The sequence below is a fragment of the Dendropsophus ebraccatus genome, chromosome 7, assembly GCF_027789765.1.
Source record: "Dendropsophus ebraccatus isolate aDenEbr1 chromosome 7, aDenEbr1.pat, whole genome shotgun sequence".
Taxonomy (NCBI): domain Eukaryota; kingdom Metazoa; phylum Chordata; class Amphibia; order Anura; family Hylidae; genus Dendropsophus; species Dendropsophus ebraccatus.
Genome location: NC_091460.1, coordinates 107,835,219 through 107,863,138, shown reverse-complemented (window position 1 = coordinate 107,863,138; position 27,920 = coordinate 107,835,219). Strand labels below are relative to the sequence as shown.

Below are 27,920 nucleotides of genomic sequence, written 5' to 3'. Positions count from 1 at the left end.
CGCTGTCTACCCGGTCCATGGAGAAGGTGGAGACCCACCCGGAAAGCAGGGATACAGCCTATAACCCCATTCCCATATGAATGCGAACCACGGACAGCTCGCTCATCTCTACTCATTACAACCCTTAAAGAAATCTCTGATGGGTGGGGTTTTTATTGTACTGGTACCACAGGGGCACTGCAGATGTGCAAGATGCCCAAAAACAGTTCTAACAAAGTCTGTGTAAAATGGCACTCTTTGAATCCCTGCTGTATGCATAAACTATACTTCATATAATGTACTCCTGTAATCGGAAGAAATTTTTGAATTCTTATTCTCCTGTAAAGAATATTATCACCCCTGGGATAAATAAACAAGATCCACTTTTACCATCATTGTGTTAGTGTGGTTCTTCTCTATGTATTTTGGAACAGTCGATATAACAGCACTCTTAAGGTGCATCCATTTCACTGTTCATTCTAACAATTAGAAAATATACGCTCAAACTACATATTTTTGGAATTTTTTTTTTTTAACTCTTTATTAAGCTTACCACTTGTAACAAAACACATTAAAATTTGCATCGGGGTTTTCTTCTCAAACATATTACTACCTACCCCCCTACAGATCTACGGTAGAAGTTAAGGTTTCAGCACTAATAGGCCTGTAACAACACAAGAAAAACCGAACAAAAAACATACCCAATCCCCTACACAAATATACCATAAATCCACAACTATCCCTCGAAGAAGGGCAGACCTGGTTCAGCATAGCTCTTCACTTTTTAACGTTCTATTTAGTATAGCTACTTCCCCCCCCCCCTCTCCTTCCCCCACCCCTTTATCCTCTCTCAACACCTCGGAACATTTTTGGAAAATGTTTTACTTTACAGCCTGATTCTAATAAATTCTATAAAAAATGTGCAGGGATTAATAGCTCACTATTCCTTGTGGGTGTAGTTTGGAGTGTAGTATTGGAGGGGGGATTTATGTTTTGCCGCTTAAATTTCTTTTCACTAAAAAACTCCCTAATAAAAAGGACCCAAAATCCACAAGGTGATCCTTTTATTTTTCTAGGCCTGTGTGTGTGTTGCAAGTAGTGCACTAGGGCCACACATGGGATATATTGAGTTTAACCTTTTTGTTAATATCTGCTATGTTACAGAAAATAAAACTAAAATTGACAATTTAGAGAAAAAAAGTTTACGTGCAGTTTGCTTTAATTTGTTTAAACCACAAAAATGTTAATGAAGTTGTTTGAGGGGTGCAGTTTTCAAAATGGCATGATTTATGGGGGTTGGTAGCATACAGGCATCCCAAATCCACTTCAGAGATGCATTGTATCACCCAAAAAGTGGTTTCGAAATTTTCTTGAAAATTTGATTATTTGTTGTTAACGTGAATTTACAAAAAGCTTCAGGAGTTTCATACATTTTTTACAAAAAATTACAAGAGTAATTGTTCCTTTTTGGCACCATCCCTTTATGCAGATTATCCAATTCCCTTCTGAACTCACCACCAAGCAACCTAACAGAAAGTTCCTGGCAGGCCCAGTGGCATAGAGCTGTTCGGCTCATTTGGCAATGGACAATAAAAGTGGAGAGGCAGGAATATGCAAGTACAATTGAAGGGAACTTGAGTATCCGCTGCTGTAGAGGGGAATGCACAGCATGACAGTGTATGAATGCAGCTGCAGAGCATCAATATGGCTGAGCAGGAGCTGGGTTGTTACTTTCTTAAAGGAGTTTTCCAGTGTAAGGCAACTTTTAATATACTGTTGCTGTTTTATAGAAAACAAAAAAACCTATGCTTACCTCTCAATGCTCTACATGTCATATGGGTCTCCGGTGTCCCTTCATCTCGGGAGTAATAGCCCGCGCATCCAATTACTTACTGAGATAGGACAGCTGCATGACTAATAATTGGCCGAGCAGGCTGTCACTCCCGAGACAAATTCATGTCGGAAGTGGAGGTGGCTGTGATCAGCAGGGGACACCAGAGACCCTACTCTTTTTTGTTTTCTATATTACAGGAGCAGTATATAAAAAGTTGTGTAAGGCCATATAACATAAGCTGACCCACACTATAAGCCTATTACACGCCTCAATAATTGTGCAGCCAGCACTGTATTCTTGTACATTATTACATAAATAGTATGCGTTATGACATTTGAGTCCGTATAGCACTTGACATCTCACGGACCATCTTACAATTGTCAGTAATTAATAACATTACATGTAGATGGATAAGATGGAGAGGGTAGAATTTTTCTGGGAGAAGTATAATGGTTTCCTTGAAGCGTGAGAATTTCTTCCCATCTGATACATGCAGAGTGTTTAGAAGCTTATTCGGCATAAGGTTATAGAGAAGTTATTGAGCACTTAAAAATTGTAGAGCCCCCAGTGAACCAGATGAATTTCCTAGGCAATACTATCCAGTGTATTGAAATGGGGGTACAATCAATTTCTCATCTTGTATAATGTGTGGCTATAAAGCACTGCCATCAATGGAAGAACTTCAGTTCCTTGGGTTTAAAGGAGACCTGTCACCCCCCGTGCCGGGGTGACAGGCTCCAGACCCCCCGTTACAGCCCCCTATACTCACCTGATCCCGCCGGGTCCCGCTTCCTGATCCGGTCGGGTCACGGAGATATGAGCGCCCGAAGCCCTGCGAGCGCGCTCACAGGAAAGTCCGACGCTCATAGAGAATGAATGGGGAGTCTGGTGCTCTGTCATTCTCTATGGGCATCGGACTCTCCTGTGAGCGCGCGTGCCGGGCTTCGGACGCTCATATCTCCGTGACCCGACCGGATTAGCAAGCGGGATCAGGTGAGTATAGGGGGCTGTAACGGGGCGGGAGCCTGTCACCCCGGCACGGGGGGTGACAGGTCGTCTTTAATGTTGTTCTGTTTTTATGCAATCCAGATTATTAAGGTTTTTCATTTCAGACACCACCACATAGTTGTAGTTTAGATGCTTTCCTCCAGCCATTTTGTTATTAGATGTCAGAGGGCTACCAGTAGAATCATATGTACTATGCCTGGAATACATTATTGCACTCGGGTTTTGTCAGATTGTAGAGCATAGAATATTAGTACCGATGTAGTGTTGACAGTATTTTCACCTGCCAGTGGGTGTTTACATACTATTACCATGCACCATGCCACTGTTATCCGATCTGGGAAGGTGGAAGAGCGCCTTATATTGAGACTATGTTCACACTCTGTATTAGTGCCCTGCCCGGATGATCTTTCTGGCCGTAGTGTTCTGATGCGGGCGCATCAGCGCGCGCCCGCATCAGAACTTGCCACTGCACACAATGAAGCAAGCGTCCAGAGCCGCTTGCTTCATTGTGTGAACTGACATGGGTGTCTACGGTCGCAATTCACTCAATTGCGGACGCAGAAAACTGACATGTCAGTTATTTGCGGGTCCGTATGGGATCCCGGCCGGAGCGTTTACGATGTGTATACGCTCCGGCCGGGATCCCATTGAAGTAGAGGCAGTGTTCACAGGCGCATAAAGTACGGCTGTACTTTTACGTATTGTGAACATAGCCTAAAGCTGTATAGTGCAGCATGAGCTAACTTATAGGGACTCTGTCACCTACAAAACAACCGCTAAACTTAAGTCACCAGTAGATTATGCATCAGTATACAACGCTGATTCTATATCTGCGATTTTTAACTTTCCATGTTCTTGCATTCCTTTGCTATAAACCAACAAATCACAGTAATCACTGAACTCAAGGAGATCAGTGAAAAAATTCCAATGAAGTACTTAATCAAGAGTCTCCACTGATTCCCCCAAAAATTTAAATATGCAAAACAAGAGTCTGTGGAGCCTCGGTTGCTAGTCTCAAAACACGGGATAGCCAGACATCTCTAGCCTGTTGCCACAGGGTGCCTCCATGATGGGGAGAGGGTGGCCCCTTTTTGTCAACGTCTAACTCAAGGTGCGAGTATTGCGATCATGGCAAGGGCTTGCCAAGGCAGGCATCCATCCACAGACAGACGTTTCAGGGTATTTGCCCCTCATCGGTGTGGAGCAGGATTCTGGCTGGTTGGGGCAATGGCAAATCAACCAACAAAACACAGTAATCACTAAACTCAGGGAGATCAGTGAAAAAATTCCAATGAAGTACTCAGTCAAGAGTCTCCATTGATGCCTCCAAAAATGTAAATATGCAAAACAAGTTCAGTGATTACTGTGTTTTGTTGGCTCCACGGACTCCTGCTTTGCAAATTCTTTTGCTATAAGCCACAAATAAAGGAGCCTAAGTAGTCCTCTGCATTATATTCTTGAGCTAAATAGCCCTCTCTATGCATCAACATGCCCAGTGTGTAGGCTTACAGCGGAGAAATACAAAGGAGTAGAAACCTAAAAATGACAGATCCTTTATCCTACTTACACATGACTTTAGTTTGGGGTTTTGAAAAGGGTGGGTTGAACGTGACAGAGTCCCTTTAAATAAGTTTCCCCAATTGGTCAGAATTCCCTCTTGTATGTTATTCACCTGCATCCACCTCTCCCAAGATGGAAATAGGTGGTTTGTCTTTGTTTTTAGGAACTGGTTTGTACATCACAGACTTGATGTTAGTCACCCCCAAGAGCCCTATGATTGGCCTACATGCCAGGAAAGGTCATGGCACATATATTAAAAGGGTATTCCTATCTCAGCCGTTTATGACATATCCACAGGATATATGCTGATAGTTGATTTGTTGATCCTATACACAAGATTAATACAGTTTTTCTTTCCCTCACTTTTAAAAAACATCTACAGTACTTAAAGACAATTGTACTACCCTAATACTTAACCTAGCCTTTATACATGAAAAAAGTACAATATTAATAAGTGTGGAAAGACTAAAGTGACTCCTACAATACTCAAAGATAGAGTAGTTAATAAGTGCTAAATTATCGATCAGCTAAACACTGTTCAGGTCACCCTGATCCTTTTTAGCTTCCTACCACCTAATAAGTTGAGCTATTTATAACATAGAACTTTTTCAGTTTTCACAGGAGTCAAATATATGAAAAAAATGTGAAGAATACAAAATCTGAAGGTAACAAGTGACACCTATGATTAAGCTTCAGGTCTCATGTCTTTCTACATTAACTTATCTATGAGTGTGAAGGTGGCCTTGGAGTCATTTTTATATCAGTCTGACCTGAACCAATTTTACCAACTTTCATATCCTTTATGCCACTTTCTCAAAATCAACAGAAATTGATGCTGACAATTTGGAAAACTTTAGGGTCCTCTTACGCCGTCCAGTACAGCCACAGCTAGCTCTTTTAGTTTAGCAGCATCCAGGCAGCATCTGGATTTGCTGCTTAAAACCAATGGCGCCCTGGCAACTGTGTGAATACATCACTTTCTGCAGGACAAGCAGCAGCTGATAAGTACAGGAAGACTGGAGATTTTTTAATAGAAGTAAATTACAAATCTCTGGCACTTTCTGACACGAGTTAATTTGAAAGATTTTTTTTTCCCCACTGGAGTACCTCTTTAAGTGGTTAAAGAAGAGACAATCTAAATACACTCAGATGATATGCTGTCTAGTGAATACATGTTTATTTATAAACAGCGTTATTTTTTTATTAGTCATTAAATTATATTAAAAGATCTAACATGATATGGCTGACAGGTAGGGATCCCAATTCCGAGACCCCTCCCTTCCTCGCCCTGAGGAGAATGGTGGGTCTCTTTCTATCACACCTATAGATGTCAATGAAGAGGCACTATCTCTCCATTTAACCTAATGTAGCAGGAGACGGCTTGTTATTGGCAAGTAAAGAGCAGGGAACTCCCATATTCCTGATAGGTGGAGGTCCTGGATGCAGGACCTACATTTATGAGGCATTTAAAATGTATTGTCTTCATATTCTATAAAGGCTTTAGATGGGAAACCATCTGAATCTGTCTAGGCTATATTGCTCTATATGCCCTATAAAAGCTTAGCTATCTTATGCCATCTTATTTCACATTACCTCTAAGGCTACATTCACATGGCAGCCCGCGGACAAATGTGCATCTATAGTGCTTAATGGAGCGCTACATAAGCATAGCAATCTGTACCGCAAATTATGGTCCGCATTACATACGGATGTCGGATTACATAGTACGGATGTCTGAACAGGGCCATTGAATCAGTTCTATGCCCTGTCCTATGTCCTGTGTGAATGTGGCCTAAGGTCTGTGTAAAAGTAAGAATTCTTAAGCATAACCTACTAGAGTAATGAACAGATTGTAATACAGGTATAGAGCTGTCTGTACATGAAAAACTGCTCTTACATATATTATTAGCATGTAGAACCAGTTTTCGCAAGATATGAAGATTGTAAATGATGGCTGTATAGCTCACAAGTATGTGCATTTTTTAATATACTTTATGAATCCACTACTAGTTACATGTTGCCACCCCCCTCATGGTAATAGTGTAAGGGTTGTTTGTTTTAGCGGGGTGTGCAGGGTTTATATAAATATTATTACAGTAATTATTAATCTCTGCCCTGAGGCTGCTGTGATACTTTGAACAACTCTCAAGTGTAACCCTATTGTGTGCCATATGTTAATATTTCACATACCTGTTATAGCAAAATATATAATGGCATACTGAAAGGAATTTTAGGAAATAAAAAAACAAATGCTGCTGTTTATGCCATCTAAGAGACATTTCCACATTTACAAATACTCGGAGGGTATCACTTGCCACTGGTGCCAGTCCTTGCAGTCAGCACCTTCTGTTCTCTGTCCTTACAAATAGTACCTGTCTGCTGAGCCACTTATTGGCTGAGGCATGTCACCTCTGTGGCCAATCATTGGCTGAGGCATGTCACCACTGTGGCCAATTATTGGCTGAGGCATGTCACCTCTGTGGCCAATCATTGGCTGAGGCATGTCACCGCTGTGGCTAATCATTGGCTGAGCCATGTCACCGCTGTGGCCAATCATTGGCTGAGCCATGTCACCGCTGTGGCCAATCATTGGCTGAGCCATGTCACTGCTGTGGCCAATCATTGGCTGAGACATGTCACTGCTGTGGCCAATCATTGGCTGAGGCATGTCACTGCTGTGGCCAATCATTGGCGGAGGCATGTCACTGCTGTGGCCAATCATTGGCTGAGGCATGTCACTGCTGTGGCTAATCATTGGCTGAGGCATGTCACTGCTGTGGCCAATCATTGGCTGAGGCATGTCACTGCTGTTTCCAATCATTGGCTGAGCCATATCACTGCTGTGGCCAATCATTGGCTGAGGCATGTCACCTTTGTGGCCAATCATTGGCTGAGGCATGTCACCGCTGTGGCTAATCATTGGTTGAGCCATGTCACCACTGTGGCCAATCATTGGCTGAGGCATGTCACATCTGTGGCCAATCATTGGCTGAGGCATGTCACCTCTGTGGCTAATTATTGGCTGAGCCATGTCACCACTGTGGCCAATCATTGGCTGAGGCATGTCACCTCTATGGCCAATCATTGGCTGAGACATGTCAATTCTGTGGCCAATCATTGGCTGAGGCATGTCACCTCTATGGCCAATCATTGGCTGAGACATGTCACTTCTGTGGCCAGTCATTGGCTTAGGCATGTCCCCTCTGTGGCCAATCATTGGCTGAGCAGACATTTCCTATGTGTCAGGATGCAGAACAAGAAGTGCTGACTGCAGGGATTGGCACTGCCTGAATGGCACCAGCATTGGATTAGGTGCGGGTGAGTGCATGTTTTTGTATTTTTTTCCACCCTCATCCTGAGCAGTATTAAATAGAAATATCTCTAGAATACCCATTTAACTGCTAGCAGTTTAGCAATGTATGCTGGGATGTCTCATTATTAAAGGGGTTATCCAGCATTATCCAACTAACTGGTCGAATTACACACAGGTTCAATTTATTGTTATCTATGAAAGTCAATTAAACAAGTCTGACAAAGTTGAATGCTATTAAAGCATCCAGTTCTATCACAGCTTATGTACACAAATCTTCTCCCTGAAGTGTAGGTCTCCATGTTTAAACTACACATCTGTAGAGCTTGGAGCCAGCCCTTGGGAAAGGCTGCGAATAGCTGAAATGTCGAGCACTGGTGTGAATAAACCTCACTGAATCATTCAAGTGCTTTTTCTAAAGGTGTGTTTACACAGACAGATTATCTCAGTCTTTCCTATATGACCTGTTCTTTGTTTATAGTCTGTTCTAAGCACACCGTTAGCTTTACATTTTTTTGTGATTATTATACAGATTTTGGTCCTGTTTTGTGAGGAGTGCTCTCTTTTCTCCTCATGGTTATTTGCTGCTACATCTATGTTTGTGGACACATCTCTTCCGCATACAGGAATTTCCTAATACATTATCCTGAACATGAAAACTTTTTCCCCTTCTTTGAGTAGCCCTACAATTATCTCATGTACAAGTGATAGTCCTTGTTTTCTCTTGGAAAAACTGGGGTAACATATGTGTTATGCTCTATGCAAGTTGTATTGTTCAATAAGAAAAATAAAAAAAAGTTAACAAGGACCCCAGTGAGAGAATGCAAACAGTTGTTTATGGTAACTAGAGATGAGCGTAGTCGGAGCATGCTGGAGTCTGATCATTCGATAGTTGAATATTGGTGGCTAAAGAAGTTGGATGCAGCCCTAGAGAGTCTGGCAAAAACATGGATACAGCCTATGGCTATGTTCACACAATGTGAGACACCGACCGTTCCGTGACCGGAATGACCGGTGTGAGAAAAGATCATCCCAGCCGGTACTGCAATACTGGCCGCATGATCTTCACTGCCGCTGAATTCAGATGCAGGTGCATCCGTGCGCGCCTGCATCGGAATTCCCCGCTGTTCACAATGGAGGTTGCGGTTTCAGTTTCTTGCGGAGCCACTAGGGATCTCGGCCGGAGTGTATGCAATGTGTATACACTCCGGCTAGAGTGTATACCATAGAGGGCAGAACAGTGTAAGTCCAGTATTAATCACGGCCTTTGTTTAAACAGCCATGATTAATACTGAATTTACGTTGTGTGAATATAGCCTATGGCTGCATTCAACCTTTTTTCTTTGTTACTGAAGAGTAATTCTTATATTTAGATATAATATATGGGTGTAATTTTATTTTATTACCATTTATATATTTGAACTATAAAACAACGGATGTGAGGCAGATTGGTAAATTTATGTAAACTATACAAAAAAATTAAGATAATCCTTAGGATGGAGCATGAACAATAGATCAGCTTGGGGCCTGATTCCTGGCACGACTGCCAGTCAGCTGCCTAAAGTGTGCTAAAGCCTCTTCGATGTTTACATTGGCTGAAGTCCGGTTTGTACTTGCAAACTCTGAACTGTTTGTCTCATTCACTTAAATGCCGGCAGTCCTTGCTGATCTATATAGAAGAGCAAATCTTAAGAACACTCGGGTCCGTCTGAACCTGAGCGTGCAGCATTAGGACCCTGACCGTGCAGCATTAGATTAGAGGTGGCTGCAAAAGTTTGATGCAGCCGTCTGGCTGTATCCATGTTTTCCAGGCAGCCTTAAAACTGCATCCAACTTCTTCAGCCACCGCTTATCAGTTGCCGTGCACTCAGGTTCGGACTTGAGATTCGCTCATCTCTCCTGATCTGATCTAATATTAATAACCTCTCTAGGGATGCTCCGAAACTGCCGAACGCTCGGCATCAGATTCCCGCTGTCTGCCCGCTCCGTGGAGTGGGTTGATACAGCGGGAGGACCGCCTGGAAAAATGGGATACAGCCTATGGCTGTATCCCAGTTTTCCAGGCGGTCCTCCCACTGTATCCACCCTCTCCACGGAGTGGGCAGACAGCGGGAATCATTACCGAGAGTTCGGGTTCGTACAAACCCTAACCAAACTCGGTTCAGACCATCCCTAAACCTATCCAAAGGAAAGGCCATCAGTATTTAAAAGCTAGATAACCCCTTTAAGGGCCTTTCATATATCTGTCTGTGCTTCCAGAACATAGAAAAATGCTATTATTCTCTGGTGCACTGTCAGAGTTTTTCCTAAGCCCCTGAACTGCTGCAAGCTGGCAGCCTTCTTGCTCCCCTCCCATACCTGACACTTATAGAGCTGTCAATCAAGCAGCAAGAGTGATGGGAGGAGGAGCCAGGAGGTTTTCTAGCTTAAGCACTTCGGGAGCTTGGGAAAGCCTCCTTGACACTTTTGCACAGGAAAATAAAAGCATTACTCTATGTTATCTACAAAAGTACCAAGTATTTCCTTGGTTTAAAGTAGAAGTACCACAATATTCAAAAAAGGGAGGAAGGCAGGGGGGTGTGGGAAAATAATAATGTAAATGTACCCATCCCCGTGCCTCTGTAGTGCCGTTCCCAGGTCCCTCTGACGTCCGCCAGATGTCATTTTCGGCTGGAATCCAGGTACATCACTTAACCAGCTCTTCCAGCTGCAACGTCACTGCCCAGCTGAGCGATTGCCTACTCAGCCAGTCAGTGATTAGGGCGTTGTCCTGGGTATGAGACGTTGCAGCTGAAAAAGCTGCAGGACACCAGCGGACCCGGGAACAGCGCTACGGAGCAAGAGGATAGGTATTTTCCCGCATCCCCCTGACTTTCTCCCTTTTTTGAATTTTGTGGGACTTCTCCTTTAACAGCTATCTAAGTGTCAGCAGTTTGGAACAGGAATTTAATGACAAATGATGGCTGTCATTTTATTACATCGGCCGTTAATAAAAAAAACGTCCAATAAAAACGGCCATTATTTTGAAAGTGTGTTAACATAGCCTAAAGGCTAAAAACTTAATATTTAACTGTCCTTTATAAGACAGGCATTTGTCATGATATATCAGACTGGTTACTAACCATATAGTAAACCGAAATCCATCGCTCACTTCCTAGTTTGCTGCTCACATGAAATGGCTCTGAAAAGTTAGTTGGGGTTAACGTGCATATTATGTCTAGCTGCTTAAGCAGCGGAAATATTCCGGCACACAAGACATTATGGCCTAAAAAGGATGTATTGTCCTCTTAGCGCGCCGTTTAAAGGTGCCACTCAGAAGGGAAATAGTTCTTCCATAAAGTTGTGCACACTTATACCAGCAGTCTGGAGGCAGGTTATATGCCAGGGTAAATGTTTATTTCCTGCTGTAAAGATAAAGACTGCTGGATACAAATGTACCGACTGAAACGAAGATAATCTAGGCAAATAGTAAAGCCATGACAAGCGTTTCTTTACAATACATCCTGTCCTTATTTGTATAGAGATGCAACAATACATTGCTATGGCCTGGTCATGACTAAAAGGAAAGGCATAAACGTTACACAGCACAAAAAGCTTTATAATTGTCTACAGCCGCCAGAAAAGTCATAGGAAAGTATTGAGAGTCAATGCCAAAGTTTATGTAATATCTATAATTATCAGCACACATGACTGTTCTATTAACATTGGTGCTTTGGATTAATCCTGCCTCAACTCAATGCACAAACGCTAGATATGGTTACCTGCGAAGGATTGCTGCTAGGATGGCTTCAAAGTCACACACTGGTTCATACTGGTTGCACTTCCACAGCAGCTGCTATAATTCCATGCTAAGGCATCCCAGAAGAGCACCATAAATAACATAATCATATGGGGGTGGGACCTGGAGGCAGATCACTTTGACAGTCTCTCTTCCTGAGCTGCTGTCCCAGAGAAAAAAAATTACTCTACACCCTCTGCTGTCAATCAATGGCATAACAATTTCTAGAAGCTGGAGTACAAAGCGCTAACTGTATCTATAGTGGGTTACAACACACTGCAAAGGTAATATGGACGGAGTTTTTTGTAACTTATTTAGCACCACAGAATGCTAAAAATAAACTACTAGATATTGCTTAGTCTAGTACAAAACTAGTATTGACAAACTTAAAATATATAAAAAAAAAAAAAAAAAAGTAACAGGCGATGATTTGACTAGTTAATCTTAGTCGCCTTTTTATAAGGAAAGGCCTTAAGGACCGTATTACACGGCTCGATCAATATAGTAAACATTACATGGAATATACAGCGAGGGCTATATATATGTGTATATATATATATATATATATATATATATATATATGTGTGTGTGTGTGTATCGTTAGCGATGTCCATGTAGCCCTTGCTTAAAAATTGTAATAGTAAAGTTTATACATACCTGTCCACACTCCCTGGTATCTTCCTGTCTTCTCCCCGCAGCCTCCGGTGCAACTTCAGAGTCGGCCTCTGAAGTGACAGGCTGCTCAGCCAATCACGAGGCTAAGCAGCTTGTCATTTTAGAGACTACTCTGAAGTTGCACCGAAGGCTGCGGAGAGAAGACAGGAAGATACCAGGGAGTGTGGACAGGTATGTATGAACTATTACAATTATTACAATTTTAAAGCAAGGGCTACATGGACACTGCTAACGATACACACACACACACATATATATATATATATATTTATCTCGCTGCATAATCTGTGTAATGTTTACTATATTGATCGAGCCGTGTAATACGGTCATAAGCGCCTATCCTCATAAAAAGGCGACTAAGATTAACTAGTCAAATCATCGCCTGTTACTTTTTTTTATATTTCAAGTTTGTCAACTTGATCAATGTCATCGGCTCATTGTTGTTTTTATTACACGGAGCAATGATCTGCCTAATCGTCCTGATTCGGCAGATTATCGCTCCCTGTAATAGCGCTATTAGACTAGGACATTTTGTGGGTGAAAACTGACCCCTAGAGATGAGCAAATTTAAAATACAAGCAAACCGTTTCGTTAGCTCGGCAGGTGGCTTATCAACCTGCTGCCTTTGAACTCCATGCCTGGAAAAGCTGGATCCAGTCCTGGGAAACTTCTCCCAGTTTCCCAGGACTGTATCCAGCTTTTACAGGCACATGGAGCGGCATGGAGTTCAAAGGCAACAGACCCCTCCATGCACTAAAACAATAAAAGAGCACATACTCACTTCACCTTTTTCCATTGTCAGATCTTCTGGACCTAGCTGTGATGAGCAAACTTGCTGAAAGTTCAGGTTTACATGAACCCGATCAATCAGCATTTGAATCCTGCTGTCTGGAGAAGGTGGATGCATCCCAATGACTGCCTGGAGAATATAGATACAGCCATAGGCCATATCCATGTTTTCCAGGCAGTCCTTGCGCTGCATTAACCCTCTCCAGGCAGCGAGATTCAAATGCCAATAGTTCAGGTTTGTGCAAACATGAAAATTGTCAAGTTGGATCATCTCTAGTATTCTCCATACAGAGCTATAAGTCACCACAGCTGCAGCACAATTTTGGTCCCGTCACTGAGGTGACAGGTTTCTCAGCCAATCACTGGTTGTAGCGGGTGTATGGCACAACTGCCAGTGATTGTCTGGGCGGCCTGTCACTTCAGGGACTAGTTCGGAAGTGCTGGACGCAGCTGCTGTGAGCTGGTAATCAGAGAAACAAGGCAGGAGAACATTGGCGGAACATGGGGAGGTATTTTCCTTACCCTTGCTTCAGCTATTAAACGTAGCGATGCACAGATGGAAACCGATGACTTTTAGACATGTTGAAAGACAACAATCAGCTAATGATCGGTTCCTTAGCTGATCGTTGTCTTTATTACACAAAGCACTATCTGACTGAAACAGGCCGATTTAGCAGATAATGGCTCCGTGTAATAGGACCATAATATAAGTTAAAAAGTTTTTTCTGTCTAGGAAATCCCACAAAGAACCGGAAATGTCTGCAAGTGCTGAGAAGACAAAATACACTTCAATAACATTGTGTCAGTATAGTGTTCTGCATAGCTAGACGGCCTTTAAAATCTGGAATTATGCCTCCTTTTGTAATTGTAGGAAATCGCTAAAGAGCAATAGTCTGGAGAGCAGGAGAGGTTTTCTATGGGGATTTCCTTCTGCTCTGGACAGTTCCTGACAAGGACAGAGGTGGCAGGAGAGAGCACTGTGTCAGGCTGGAAAGAATACACCACTTTTTGCATGACATACAGCAGCTTATAAATACTGGAAGACTTGAGATTTTTTAATAGAAGTAAATTACAAATTTCTGGCACCAGTTGAAGTGAACCAATATGGTTCCCTGGAGCACTGTATAAAGCTCCTGCAGCAGCCGCGGCACGTACCTACCGCGGCTGCTTCAGGAGCTTTATACCAGAGAAAACGAGTTTATTCACTTGAGTGCACGACAGGCAGAGGCGAGGAGTTAGTCATCTAGGCGGCTCCCCGACCGTGTCTAGTCACCGCTCTTTGCCTATTGCACTCTGAAGTGATTAAACTAGTTTTTCGCCGGTATAAAGCTCCTGCAGCAGTCGCTGCCGGTATATGCCATGGCTGCTGCAGGAGCGTTCCAGGGAAGCATATCTGATTGGTTCCCTTGAAGGTGCACTATTTTATTTGATATATATTTTATCATTTTTCTTACGAGAATATAATTTAAAAAAACTACAAAGTATTCATATCAACTCTGAATACTAAAGATATATATATTCATAGTATTATTTAAATAGGTTCCTATTTGTAATATTTTTTATACCAGGGTTTGACCATTGGGACCCCCAATCATCCATTCCTAGGATTAAATTGGTCCCAGTATTCAGACCCCGAAAAACAATTGTCCTGTACTGACGATAAGTCATAAATCATTATGGTGGAGAAACCTTTTTAAGGGAGTGAATATCCGCTGTCATAGTGCAAAGTGTATTATCAAGTGTGTGAATGCTAAGGGCACTTGCAGGGATTCTCCAGGATTTTCACATTGCTGACCTATCCATAGGGTTAGCTCATTAGCCGGATTAATTATCATCACTCTTTGCTCTTCACTTTTCTTTATAAATCAGTCATTTACACTGAAAAGTTGCACCTTTTATATAGCATGCATAAGCTCCAAATAAAGAATGTAAGGTCATTGTGGGGCATAGTGTACAAATGAAAATAACCAGTGGAAAAATACTGTGTTGCCTCCTACATTCCAGTATAATTGAGAACATACATACAGTAACCGGAAAAAAAATATTATTTCACATTTACATTGTGCATTAGTGTGTATCTCTTTAGATGTAATTGATTTCTTGGTAAGGACTGGTTTAGCTACTCCTTTGTCTGTAACCAATATAAAAAGAACAATATGGTTAGCTGTGAGTGTCTGCTACCGACTAACTATCTTCAGGGCTTATTCATTACCAAGTGGCCTGCCCCCTAGGAAGGACTGATGACATTTATTACTGCCCATATAGGAAACAGTATGGGTACTCAGAGGTCTGTGCTAAAAGTAACTGTTTAGCCCTGGCATTATTTAAAGTGACAGGTGTCAAATGTCTGATAGATGATGTGCCACCTATCAGGAGAGAGAATGTCCCCGACCTCATTCTGCAGCAAGAGACTCAAAGAAGAGAAGTTTGGATGTTTTATAACATAGCCGTCTTCTCCTGGATGCAACTTTTTAGCTTTTTTTTGTTCGTAAGATGGTAATAAGGAAAAACGTGATTTTACTGGGGAAGGACAGACCGCTCACAGCCAGACAGCTCTGGGGCCAGCTTATGACCAAGGGGTCATTCGGTGGCCAGGGTCGTGTTCAGACATCTTTAGTATAAAGTGTATGGGGGCCATTAGACAGACTTGTTTCTAGGGGCTGTTAAAGAATGCAGCCAAGCAGGCTGATCTGTAATTACTATAGATAGAATCTTTAGGTCATTTTGAAGCGAAAAATAAATTTTAAAGTTGGTCAAACCCACATGCTCAGTTCTCTTTATCCCAGACTAATGCCCCTATTCCACCGGTCGTTAAGAGGAGCAAACAAGCTCTCTCAGCGCTCGTTTGCTCCTCGTTCCCCGCTCGCTGCCGGGGCGGCGGGGAGTTGCGGGGGGGGGGGCTGCTTGGAGGATCGCTGATCGTCCGGGCAGTCCATAGGATACAGCAGCGTCTGCTGCCGATGCTCCTTTTCAACGGAGCGACGGCAGCAGATCGTTGCTGTATCAGTCGCTTGTTTTTCAACATGTTGAAAAACAAGCGACTGCAACGATCAGCCAACATGAACGATGTCGGCTGATCGTTGCACTCTATTCCACGGGACGATTATCGTTCATAGCGGCCAAATACGAACCACATTCGTTCTGTGGAATAGGGCCTTAACACTGACCTGCTTGCAACATATTCACAAATTGTTTGGTAGCAGCTGCCTTAAAGGATTTTTTTTTTACAAATCTGTATAAGTTGGTTAGAAAACTTGTTTCCTATGGAGTACCCCATTGATTTCTCCTATGCTCAACAACTGTTTTTAAGGGTGGGTTCCTACTTACCGGATCACAGCGGATCTCACACTGCGAGTTCCGCAGCGAAATCTGCTGGGATTCCCGGTACTGTCAGTTCATATAGGTTACATGCTCACATTTTCATTCCGCTCCGAGTATCTAAAGCCTGATCCCCCTTAACCCGCAGCAGCCCAGTGAATGTTACATACTTACAGCAGAATGAAAACCTATACAAAATGACAGTACCAGGAATCACAGCAGATTTGACTACGGAAATCGCAGTGTGAAATCCGCTGCCATCTGGTACGTGTGAACCCACCCTTAGTCCATATTCTCAAATGCCAGTGCTTTGAGGCTTCCACTGGAGCCATTCACTAGTATTTCCCAACATATATCTCTGACAGAAGCCACCAATATCCGTAGATAAACTAAGTCACTTACAACTCCTATTTCATTACCACTGAGAGACATGGTGTCAGGACCAGTCACACCAAACACACAGAGACAGTGAGCCCTGAGCTCAGCCCCGCCCACTGTCCCTACCTAATTGCCGCAATCTGCCCTAAAATGGCAGCGGACAACTTGGCGGCGATCCCTGGCCTGGATACGTGAAACAATAGACAAGACAAAACGAACAAACACAATAAGAATAGTCAACAATCAGGGTCACAACGGTCTGGCAGCAAAGGTACAAAATCAGGATCCAAAAGAGTAGTCAGAAAACAGGCAATAAGGTCGGGGGCAGGCAGCAAGCAAGCGAGGTCAAAAGATACTAAGCAGGAGTCAGGAGAAACCAGAAAACAGAACACACAAGCAGGCAGAGACTAAGTCAATAACCGGCAAGGCACAGGCAGAAGCTGAAATCTTAAATAGGACACCAGGAACCAAGTCCACAAGATGATAGGAGGGACCAGCTGTCAATCACTGAGGCAAAGGCAGGTTAACCGTTACATGACCAGAGGAAACTTAGAAGACCAGACACGGGTGGGGCCGGGAAAATAATTAGCAGACCAGAAGGATTAAGACACAGTTCAGACAGGGCAAAAACAAGGCAAACAAAACACAGAATAAATGAAAGATTATGGCCAAAAGCGCAGTCTCGGTCGTACCTTACGCACCGAGGACTGCGCCAAAGTTGCATTCATGACACATGGTGCTGAAAACTGTCAAAGTGCCAGGACTTTCACCTCAGACCCCCTCTGCTTCTATAGGGATGGTTTTGAACCACCACTAGCAGCCTGACCATGGCATGTAAATTTTGCCGCGCTGGCTAATTAACCCTTAAAATCCCAATGTCAAGCTGACAGCAGCATTTAAATGGCTTGAAAAAGCCATCACCTTGAAAAAGCCATCATTATTAAATGACGGCCGTCCAACTAAAATAACCGTCTTTTTGAAGGAGTGTAAACATAGCCTAAGGAGTCCGATACAACCCTCCACTAACCACCTAAAATCTTACAATGGGTCCACGTAGCCCATTAGATAAGAGAAAAGTACATTTTTGTACCTTATTTTACAGCGGTATTTTGCTTTTATTTTACTGCTTTTATTTCCATAACAGATCCACCATGTGTGAACATACCCTAAAAGGAACAGATATACAATTAATATTCAGGTGAAAACTTCTCTTTTGGCAGAACATGTTTTATATTACAGTCATTTTAAGAACTAAAGAATGTTCTACAACGTGTTCTAGAAATACAGATGAAAATATTATTTGTTACCATGGTTTTTACACAGATTATTTGAGTCACATACTACAAACTGTTCAGTAAAGACTGTTCTGCCCTCAGGCAGTCCCACTCCCTTTTGGAACGCACCTAAACTCCCGGTAAATCTGAGACTTAGTTCTTCTGTTCTCCAGCCATGTGGGTAGTGCAAGCAGAGAACACAGCTGAGTCACAGGTCACCAGACTCTTAGAGGTTTTAGTTAAATAATTCGTCAGGTTAACCATAGATTTTTTTTAAAACCATAAACAACATAATCAGGTTTTTCTTTTTCTTTTTTTTTAATTTATTTTATACATTAGTTTTAATCTCACAAAATATGCTAAGGCTTTTAAGAAACAGACAATCTATTGTGTTGTTTTAGAACTTTAATATTTAGTTTATTTCATATATTTTAGCAGAATAATAGTTTATTTTGTCCTACAAAATTTTCTTTGCCAGCAACATAGCTGGGAACATTTGAGACAGAGATCCAAGAGCCACATTAGCTATATTAGGGGATTATGGCAGGGTCCCACATGTAGGCAGGAGGAAATGAAAAAGATTGATAGTGGTCTAGCGCCTTCTATTTGCTTTTTAATTAATCTTTATTTTTCATTTTTTATATACAAAAAAAAAACCATTCTTACTTTCTCCCCCCCCCCCCCCCTTCCACTGAGTGTCAAGGATCAGAGAGAGAGAGAGAGAGAGAAATCTATCTCCGATCACAGAGGAGTGACTGAAAGCCAGGTAGGAACTACTGAGCAAAGAGGTGAGGAGGTGGAGACTATATATACACAGGGCCGTATTTACCACTAGGCACCCGTGGTCCGGTGCCTGGGGCAGCAAGAGGGAGCAGGGGGAAGAAATCAATATGATGTTTAGAAACTTCAAAATCATGACCCTTATTGGTGAATGAAGATGGGGCGTCTTCAGGTCTAGTGCCTAGGGCAGCAGCAGCTGGTAATATGGCCCTTTATATACCCTCAGGAGAACTTGCCAGAAATGTCTAGAGCCTCTGGGCTGGGCTATAAATACAGAGAACAGATGCATGCCTGCCACTAGAGGGAGCCCAAACCACCATGCTGTGAGGAAAGGGAGAGGATTTCAACCTTAGGGGGTAACGGACACAGCTTCCCGCTGTTACAGGGTGGATGAAAACAATTACATTTACTTACCTGCCGGCTCCAGCGCTGCTGCACGCATCCAGCTGCTCCGGTCTTCTGACGCTTTCTAGTCTGAGCTGGCACTTGAGACATGGTGTTTTAGACCCGCTCAGCCATTCAGCAGCATAAGCGGGAAACCGCTCCTGCCATTTTTGTTGAGATTTAAATATAACCTCCGTTCTATCTATCGGATATGCTTGTATAAATGATATCGCCCTCCTATTAATCTGCGCCTTCTATTCTTGTCTATAAAAGTTACTGAAAAAGCTGTACAAACGGCCCACTAAAAGAATTGGTAGTCATGGGGCCTGATTATCTTTTATAAGTGGGTGATCCCAAACATGGGACCCCCACCTATCAGATATTTTTGGCATATTTTAGGATTTGCAATTATAGTTTTCTTAGGTGACTCCTGACTTCTTGTAGTATTCACTTTTTTTCTAAAACATGTTTTTCTTTTGTTTTCTTCGACAAGTTATAACACTAGGTCCCGTGTAAACCAGCCGTTTAAGGAGAGGGTTTGTTTGAGGTCTTTTTACAATATGCAGCTGAGTGTCTATGGAGTTAGGCATTTTCAGAAGTAAAATAAAATTGAATGTGAATCTTCCTTCTAGGGCTGGGCGATTAATCGAATGAATTCGATTAATTCGCCCAAAAAGTTGGAATTGATTAGATTTTTTGTAAAAATTGTAAATTCGATTTTCACAAAATATCATTGCGGGCAGAGCGGTGCAGGGGCGGGTGGCGTAGTAAAGTGTCGGTCTAGCGGTCTGGAGAGATTCGGCGCCGGCGGCCTCCAGCCTCTTGACAGAGCCGCGGCTGACCTGCGTCTCGCTCCCCTCCTGGCCACACGTGCAGGTGTAGGATAGCACGGTGTGCTCCGGCCCGGGCTGCTAGTCAAGGCTGAGATGGAGGCCATGGGCCTGGCGCTGCTCGCCCTCCTCTCCTTGGTCGCCTGTGAGTGGATGCTGCCCCCCGGGTATAAGCAGGAAGAGAGGCCGCAGAGTGCGGGGAGAAGAATGCTGGCAATCGGAGGGGAAGGGGCCAAAGTGATGTGCAGCAGCCCGGCCACCAGGAGGACCTTATCGCTGGGAGCCCTACCCAACCGGACCAACACCCTGTGAGTACCGGACTATTGAGTGGGCAGACAGTAGAGATGCGGCGCTGGCGGCCTCCAGCCTCTTGACACAGCCGCCCCTTACATGGCAGAGCCGCGGCTAACTTGTGTCCCGCTCCCCTCCTGGCTACACGTTCAGGTTCCCGATTTGTGGAGGAGACCGCAGGGACTCCAGAATAAGGAGATAGCGTCGCTGTGGGTTCTGGAGCTGTACAGCGGGATCAGGGGTGCACGATCCCGCTGTGCAGCTCCAGTACCCACAGCAACGCTATCTCCTTATTCTGCAGTCCCTGTGGCCTCCTCCACAGACCAGGGACCTGCAGGTGTGGCCAGGAGGTGAACATGTGTTCCAGGGTGAGAGGAGGAAGAGGGCTATGTGCACTCCTGCCTTAGTCACCCCTAGCTGCCCCTGTCTCCCTCAGCCCCCCCCCCCCAGGCTGCCTTAGTCCCCATCATCTGCCCCAGCCCCCATTAGTCATACCCAGTCTGCCCCAGTCCGCCTCAGTCACCCCCAGTCTGCCCCAGTCCCCCTCAGTCTGTCCCAGTCCCCCTTAGTCACCCCCACTCTGCCCCATACCCCCTCAGTCCTCCTAAGCTGCCCCAGTCCCCCTCAGCTTCCCCAGTCCCCCCCCCCAGCTGCCACATTCACCCCTCAGTCACCCCCAGCTTCCCCAGTCACCCCCAGTCTGCCTCAGTCACCCCCAGTCTGTCCCAGTCCCCCTTAGTCTCTTAGACTCTGCCCCATACCCCCTCAGTCCTCCTAAGCTGCCCTAGTCCCCCTCAGCAGCCCTAGTCCCCCTCAGCTGCCCCAACCCCCCCCCCCAGCTGCCCCATTCACCCCTCAGTCACCCCCAGCTGCCCCAGTCCCCCTCAGCTGCCCCAGTCCCCCTCCAGATGCCCCATTCACCCCTCAGTCACCCCCAGCTGCCCGTATCCCTCATCTGACGCAGCTCCCCTCAATCATTCCCAGCCTGTCCCAGTACCACTCAGTACCACTACTACTACACGCCTCTTCTTTACCTGTACTACTACTACTACACCCCTCATCTTTACCTGTACTACTACACCCCTCATCCACTATACCTCCACTACTACACCCTACCTAGACGGAGGCACAAAGAACATCTCCTACACTATATGGGGAAACAGAGTGGCACATATTTGGGAAAACTACTTATATGGGGCACACAATGGGCTTGTCTACTACATGAGGGCTCCGGTACACTGGGAAGCAATACAATTGTTGTCTCAAACGTCATTAAAATAGTATCTGATGCTGCAGAGAGAAAAATGTTCTGTTTATTTAGCAAAAAGAAAAAAATCAAGATTTAAATCGAGAATCGTCCAAAAAAAAATCGAGATTTTATTTTCTGCAATATCGCCCAGCCCTACTTCCTTCGCATGTTCCTACTAACTTACATTGTTTTCTCTGTGAACTCTGTCCCTGAACTCTTAGGCTCTGGGTACAAGTGCCTACATAAATCGACCATCCAGACAAATCAGCCATCTATGACATAAACTATATGCACAGAATTTTGGGGCCATCTCCACAATACACTTACAGGACTTCTTAGAACACCTTATTCTAAATTCATAGACATTAATAAAGAGTTTGTCCTCCCACTTTGCAGATGTAACAACTTCTTCTCTTCTGGGAAGACTTTCTAGAAGATTTTTTAGTGTGTCTGTGGGAATGAACATTTGCGAGGACACTAGTCTTTTTTACCCCAAATATGCAACTTGGGCCAAATTTGGGAATATCGCAGCAAAAACATGTGAACAAAATGTGTGAACATAGCCTTAAGGAGCATCGGATGTCATTACAACATGCTGCCTTGTGCTCAATAAAGCAGCAGGTGCTGTGATGTCACTGTGCAATAGTCTGCAGTGAAATAAGATGTTCTGCGACAGCTTTGGATGGGTACCTGGCAGGTGTGCTGGGGGAGGGGATTAGGTGCAGGGTTGGAGGACTGTAGTCCTAGCAGACGAGAGAGCAATACTATATGCTTCTACAGCTTGTTCCTTTTTTTACTTGATGTCAGAGTCTCCCTTTACTTGCATAGCAATGACTTGTAGCTGGTATGAGAATAAGAAAAATAGCACAAAAAGTGGTGCCACTCCACAACTTGTTTTTGCAAAACAGCTTCTCCAGATCAATAGCTTTGGTGCTACCAAACGTGGACTGCCCCCAAAAAATGCCTAAATGTAAATTGGTACAGGGAATACTTGTTATGGTCCTAGTGGTTGTGACAGGTAAACGTTATGGATGTAGACCTATACTATAGACATTTATCTAAAATCTGGGTGATGCATTTTAGATAGCAAAAAAAAAAAAACAACCAAAATGCTGCTAAACACTGTGTAAAACTAGCTCTACAGGCAATTCTTGTAGTGAGACACATTGCTTTACCTGTCCAGTCCCAGCTACAGTCCACAAGTTCCTATGTAATTCTGTTTAACTCTTTTGGTGAGATTTATGAAGCTTGTGTCCTGGGCATACGGCACGGAGAAGGTACAAATTTGCCCTTTCTCCCTGGTGTATTCCTGCCGTATTCACTTCTCGCTGGCGTAAATAATGGCACATATCTGCCCCCACTGTATAACAGGTGCAGGTCAGGTCGGATTCACTTAGAGGCCTGCAGGGCCTAATCTAAGACCGGCATACTAGTACACTGGTCTTCATAAATGCCTCCCTTAAAGTTTAGCCGCTAAGTTGCAAATTTCTGCGCAATGACCCAGTTGTGCAAAAATTGTGTGACTTTTTGCCAGTTTGGGCCCCGTTCACCATGTGGGCGAGGAAGGAGCACAACATTGCATGCAGGGAGGAGTGTCCTCCTATGTGCAAAATTTTATAAAATTTGCGCCGCAATTAGTCGAATATAAGGCTAAAAATGTATCCCAATTTTAATTATTTTACCCCGATAAGCTGGATTTATCAAGAGGCATCCTGGATATGAAAAGGGGTGGGGGTGGGTGGTAGGGACAGATATTAAAACCAGGGAGCTTTAGAATATATATATTTTTTTTAAAGCCATAGACAGAATACCCCTTTAAGGCTTTAGACCTAGCAAGCATCTGTACCATGGCAATTTATGCCTTGTATACAGTAACATTGCCTTTCATGTTTTTGGTGGGGTTTTTTTTGGGGGGGGAGGGGTAGGGGGAGATTTCTTCACAAATTTTAATTTTAAAAAGTTACATTTTATTTTTAGACATTTTATACAATGATTTGGGAAAAACATAATGAACACCAGAGATGAGCGAACCTTGAAAGTGCAGAGAGTTCCAGTTTGGACAAACCAAGGCATGCTTGAGGTTCGCTCATATCTTATAAACACCCCTTTTACATATAGCTCTAGCTACTTAGGAGCTATACAGTGTACCATTTTTTTTTCTTTAACTATGGTTCCAAAGGGACCTTTCGACTGCAGAAATTGTCGTCCTCCGTCCTGAGTTATACAATATCCACTCAGAGGTATCAGATTCATCAGATCTTAATCCAATGAATGTGCTTGTATATTTATGAATCCTCATCTGTGTCAACAACTTAGGTGAACTTCACCAAATGTTTACTTATCATCTCCTGGGGAACCAAACACACCGCCATACTGTACTGTACTTCTGTTCTTTGTTGGAAAGTTCATGTTATATTTTTGAATATCCCAAAGTAGTAGATGAAGATCATTGCATAATATCTTGTGCCTAAACCTCTTCATAATAACCACTATAAAATGATGCAGAATTGAATGGGTTACTTCCAGGCATTGCATCGGAAACTTGTAAACTCTGCCACTAGAGGCTTTCCATGGTATGTCAGACTGTAGAAAACCACAACACCCTCCTTCATGCTCACACATAGTTATAGTCATAGCAAATATATTGAGGATAGCAGGACAAAGACAAAATTGTATCGCTGTGTTATGACAACATAAGGTTTCGAAAGTGTGTGTGTGTATATACTGTATAGTGGTGCCTTGGATTACAAGCATAATTTGTTACTGGACCTTGCTTGTAATCCAAATCACTCTTAAACCAAAGCAAATTTTCCCATAAAAAGTCACTGAAATGCAAAAAATTGGTTCCACACCCCAAAAATAATGATTTTTTATTCTGAATAACATGCAAAACAAATTAAACAAACATTTGGAAACAGCTGAATATGTCATAAGTTACTGTACAGTATAGCAACCAGCATGTGGAGTATAATGTATAGTAAGTGCATAAACCCGGAATAACAGTAGCAGTTTGTAGATACAGGATGAAACTGCAGATACCCATAATGCAGTAGCGTAGTACAACGGATGAGGATAGAGAAGCAGGGCCGCTCTCAGCAGTCTGTGTGGTCACATGATAGCAATGGGGAAGGGGTGTGTGTTAAGCATGGACCAATCAGGAAGTGAGAATCACAGAGTTGTGCAGGAGGACAGTGACAGAAACTTTTCAATACAGCAGTGTGTATTGCTGAGTGTAAGTGCAGGCACATTATAGCAGCAGTGTGTATAGCTGAGTGTGAGTGCAGCACATTATAGCAGCAGTGTGCATAGCTGAGTGTAAGTGCAGGCACATTGTAGCAGGAAGGGAGAGGATGGGAAACACAAGGACTGACAGAGAACGCAGGGAGCATGAAGGAATGAGCAGGGCAGATGTGGGCACATAAATGCAGCACTCTCTATCTGCGGAGAGATTACCTCCACAGTCCGGTCCCCGATACAAGCCCCAGCCTGAAGTGGATCTGCTATGATGTGGAAGGGGGGTCAGAGTACAGTACTGTAGACCATACAGACCATGCCCCCCCACTCCCCCTCCCATCCAGTACAGGGAGCTCTTAAAACAAAGCAATGCTCTTAAACCAAGTCACAATTTAGAAAAACTGTGAGCTCTTTTTGCAAAACACTCTCAATCCAAGTTACTTTTAAACCAAGGTACCACTGTATATAACATTGTATACCTTTAAGAGATTTCTCAGTACCACCCAAATTAGTATTGTTAAACAGCTGTATTGGATTTAAGAGCCTGTTCTAAATAGATAAGGAGCATTCACAAAGTTTAACCGCGTAACTGTGTAACGTGCAGAAACCTGTTTGTCAGAGAACTTCATTCACCTCTACTGGGTCATTTTCAAGGTGATTCATTAGAGACTTAAGGACAACACTGTATAAGAGGAGCCGTAAGGACGTCATAGTGATGAGCATTTCTTAAGAGCATGTTCCAACAAAGTAGAAATGGATGAATAAATCAGCCGGCTGCAGTTCATTCATTCAATGGATCTTGCTTATGTGACCTTGCAAAGAACAGCGTTATTTTTACCATTTGAAAATCGTCACAAAGTTAGAATTCTAGAGATACTCAGAGTCTGTAATGGAATTTTCTTTTTAATAGGAACGCGCTACAATTTATATAAAAGTAAAAGGCGATTGACTTGTACTTTACATACGAGCTGCATAATTCATGAATGCAGCACAGAACCAAAGAACAGATTTAATAATGGCACATACCGTATTCATTAAAGGGGTAGTGCGGCGCTAAACAATTATTCACAAAATAACACACATTACAAAGTTATACAACTTTGTAATATATGTTATGTATGTGAATGGCCCCCTTCCCTGTGTTTCCCCCGACCCACGCCACCCCCGGAAGTGTGGTGCATTATACTCACCGCATCTCGTGTCGCCCCCCCGTCCGCCATCTTGGGACAATGACGTAGTCTTCGGGAGGCCGGCCGAACCGCTCCATCCGTCCCTCATGCCAGCCACCCTCTGCCGCGTCATAACTGTGCTCTGCCGCGATTGGCTGAGCACAGTTATGCTCAGCTAATCGCGGCTGAGCTGCCGATGATGCGGCAGAGGGGGGCCAGCATGAGGGACGGATGGAGCGGTTCAGCCTCCCGAAGACTACGTCATTGTCCCAAGATGGCGGACAGTGGTGGACACGAATGCGGTAAGTATAATGCACCACACTTCCGGGTCTAGCGTGGGTGGGGGGTAACATAGGGAAGGGGGCCATTCACATACATAACATACATTACAAAGTTGTATAACTTTGTAATGTGTGTTATTTTGTGAATAGTTGTTTAGCGCCGCACTACCCCTTTAACCCCTTAGCGACCCATGACGTATCTGATACGTCATGGCGCCGCGGGGGGTGTTCAGAGCGGGGTCCCGCCGGGACCCCGCTCTGAACGGCGCTGATCCCGGCTGACACGTGCAGCCGGGCAGTGCCTCTGTTAGCCGGCGCGGGTCCCGTTGCCGCGCCGGCTAATTAAGCACTTCAATGCAGCTGTCAAACCTGACAGCTGCATTGAAGGGCTTCAGACATCACGTCCCTGGTGTCTAGTGGGTCGGATCTCCCCCCCGCGATGCGATCGCGGGGGGGAGATCCGTTTTTCTGCCCGTGCCGGGCCTCAGCGTCGGAATGACGCTGATCCCGGCTCGGCAGTAGATTTCTATGGCCTGCAGCAGGCCATAGCAATCTATGACCGATCTCATGGATCTTTGCTGTGTATATACACAGCATTGATCTCTATGAGAGATCAGTGCTATGTATATACAAGCCCCCCAGGGGGGCTTCTAGTCCATGTAAAAAAAAAAGTAAAAAAGTGTTTTTATTAATAAAAAATCCCCTCCCCTAATAAAAGTCCAAATCACCCCCCTTTTCCCATTTTATAAATATAAATTAATAAATAAATAAACATATTTAGTATCGCTGCGCGCGTAATCGCCCGAACTATTAATTAATCACATTCCTGATCTCGCACGGTAAACGGCGTAAGCGCAAAAAAATCCCAAAGTGCAAAATTGCACATTTTTGGTCGCATCAAATCCAGAAAAAATGTAATAAAAAGCGATCAAAAAGTCGTATATGCGCAATCAAGGTACCGGTAGAAAGAACGCATCATGGCGCAAAAACTGACACCTCACACAGCCCCATAGACCAAAGGATAAAAGCGCTATAAGCCTGGGAATAGAGCGATTTTAAGTGACATATATTTGTTAACAATGGTTTGAATCTTTTACAGGCCATCTGATACAATGTAAGTTATACATGTTATATATCATAGTAATCGTAATGACTTGAGGAACATGCATAACAAGTCAGTTTTACCATAGGGCGAACGGCGTAAATGCAAAACTCCCCGAAATCAAAACAAATTCGTTTTTTTTTTCAATTTGACAGCGCAAATGATTTTTTTCCGGTTTCACAACATATTTTATGGAAAAATTATGCCTGTAATTGCAAAGTACAATTGGTTTCGCAAAAAATAAGCACTCATATAAGTCTCTAGGTGAAAAAATGCAAGCGCTATGGACTTTTAAACATAAAATGGAAAAAGCAAAAGCGCAAAAACGAAAATTGATTTGGACCTTAAGGGGTTAAGGTTATGTTTACACACTAAAATAAAAGCTAAATGCAACAGTAAAATTCGGAATTAAAACGGGTATTCCGCTCAGGTAAAATACACATTGAATCATCCCCCCTCCTGGAGTCTAACACTTTCTCTATACTTGTTATTATGTTTTCAGTATCCTTTCCTCAGTTCTGAGTCAGATGCTCTCTTCTGAAGACACAGAAAACTCTCTGATCTCCCTCCTTCTCCTCCCTCCCTTCTGAGAAGGCTCATGCAAACAGTGTCCCTAGCTGTCTGTCTCTGCACTTTGTATTGCTGGGATGGTTAATCTGGGGTCAAGTTGCTGGTAACCTCACCATTAATAATAATG

The 27,920-nt window shown here is 43.5% G+C and overlaps 1 protein-coding gene across 5 annotated transcripts in view; it reads right to left on the bottom strand.

The window, feature by feature from the left end:
* The window catches only part of SLC20A2 (solute carrier family 20 member 2), a 111,264-nt gene that overhangs the window by 61,517 nt on the left and 21,827 nt on the right, over positions 1–27,920 (bottom strand). For 2 of the 5 annotated variants that reach the window (XM_069978109.1, XM_069978108.1), the window contains exon 2: positions 17,720–17,795. The exons of 2 other annotated variants lie outside the window; for them this stretch is intronic. The gene's annotated coding sequence lies outside the window, so the exon portion shown is untranslated. Of the gene's footprint in view, positions 1–11,452; positions 11,538–17,719; positions 17,796–27,920 lie in introns of those variants that run through there. One more of the 5 variants, XM_069978106.1, reaches the window with a different exon arrangement.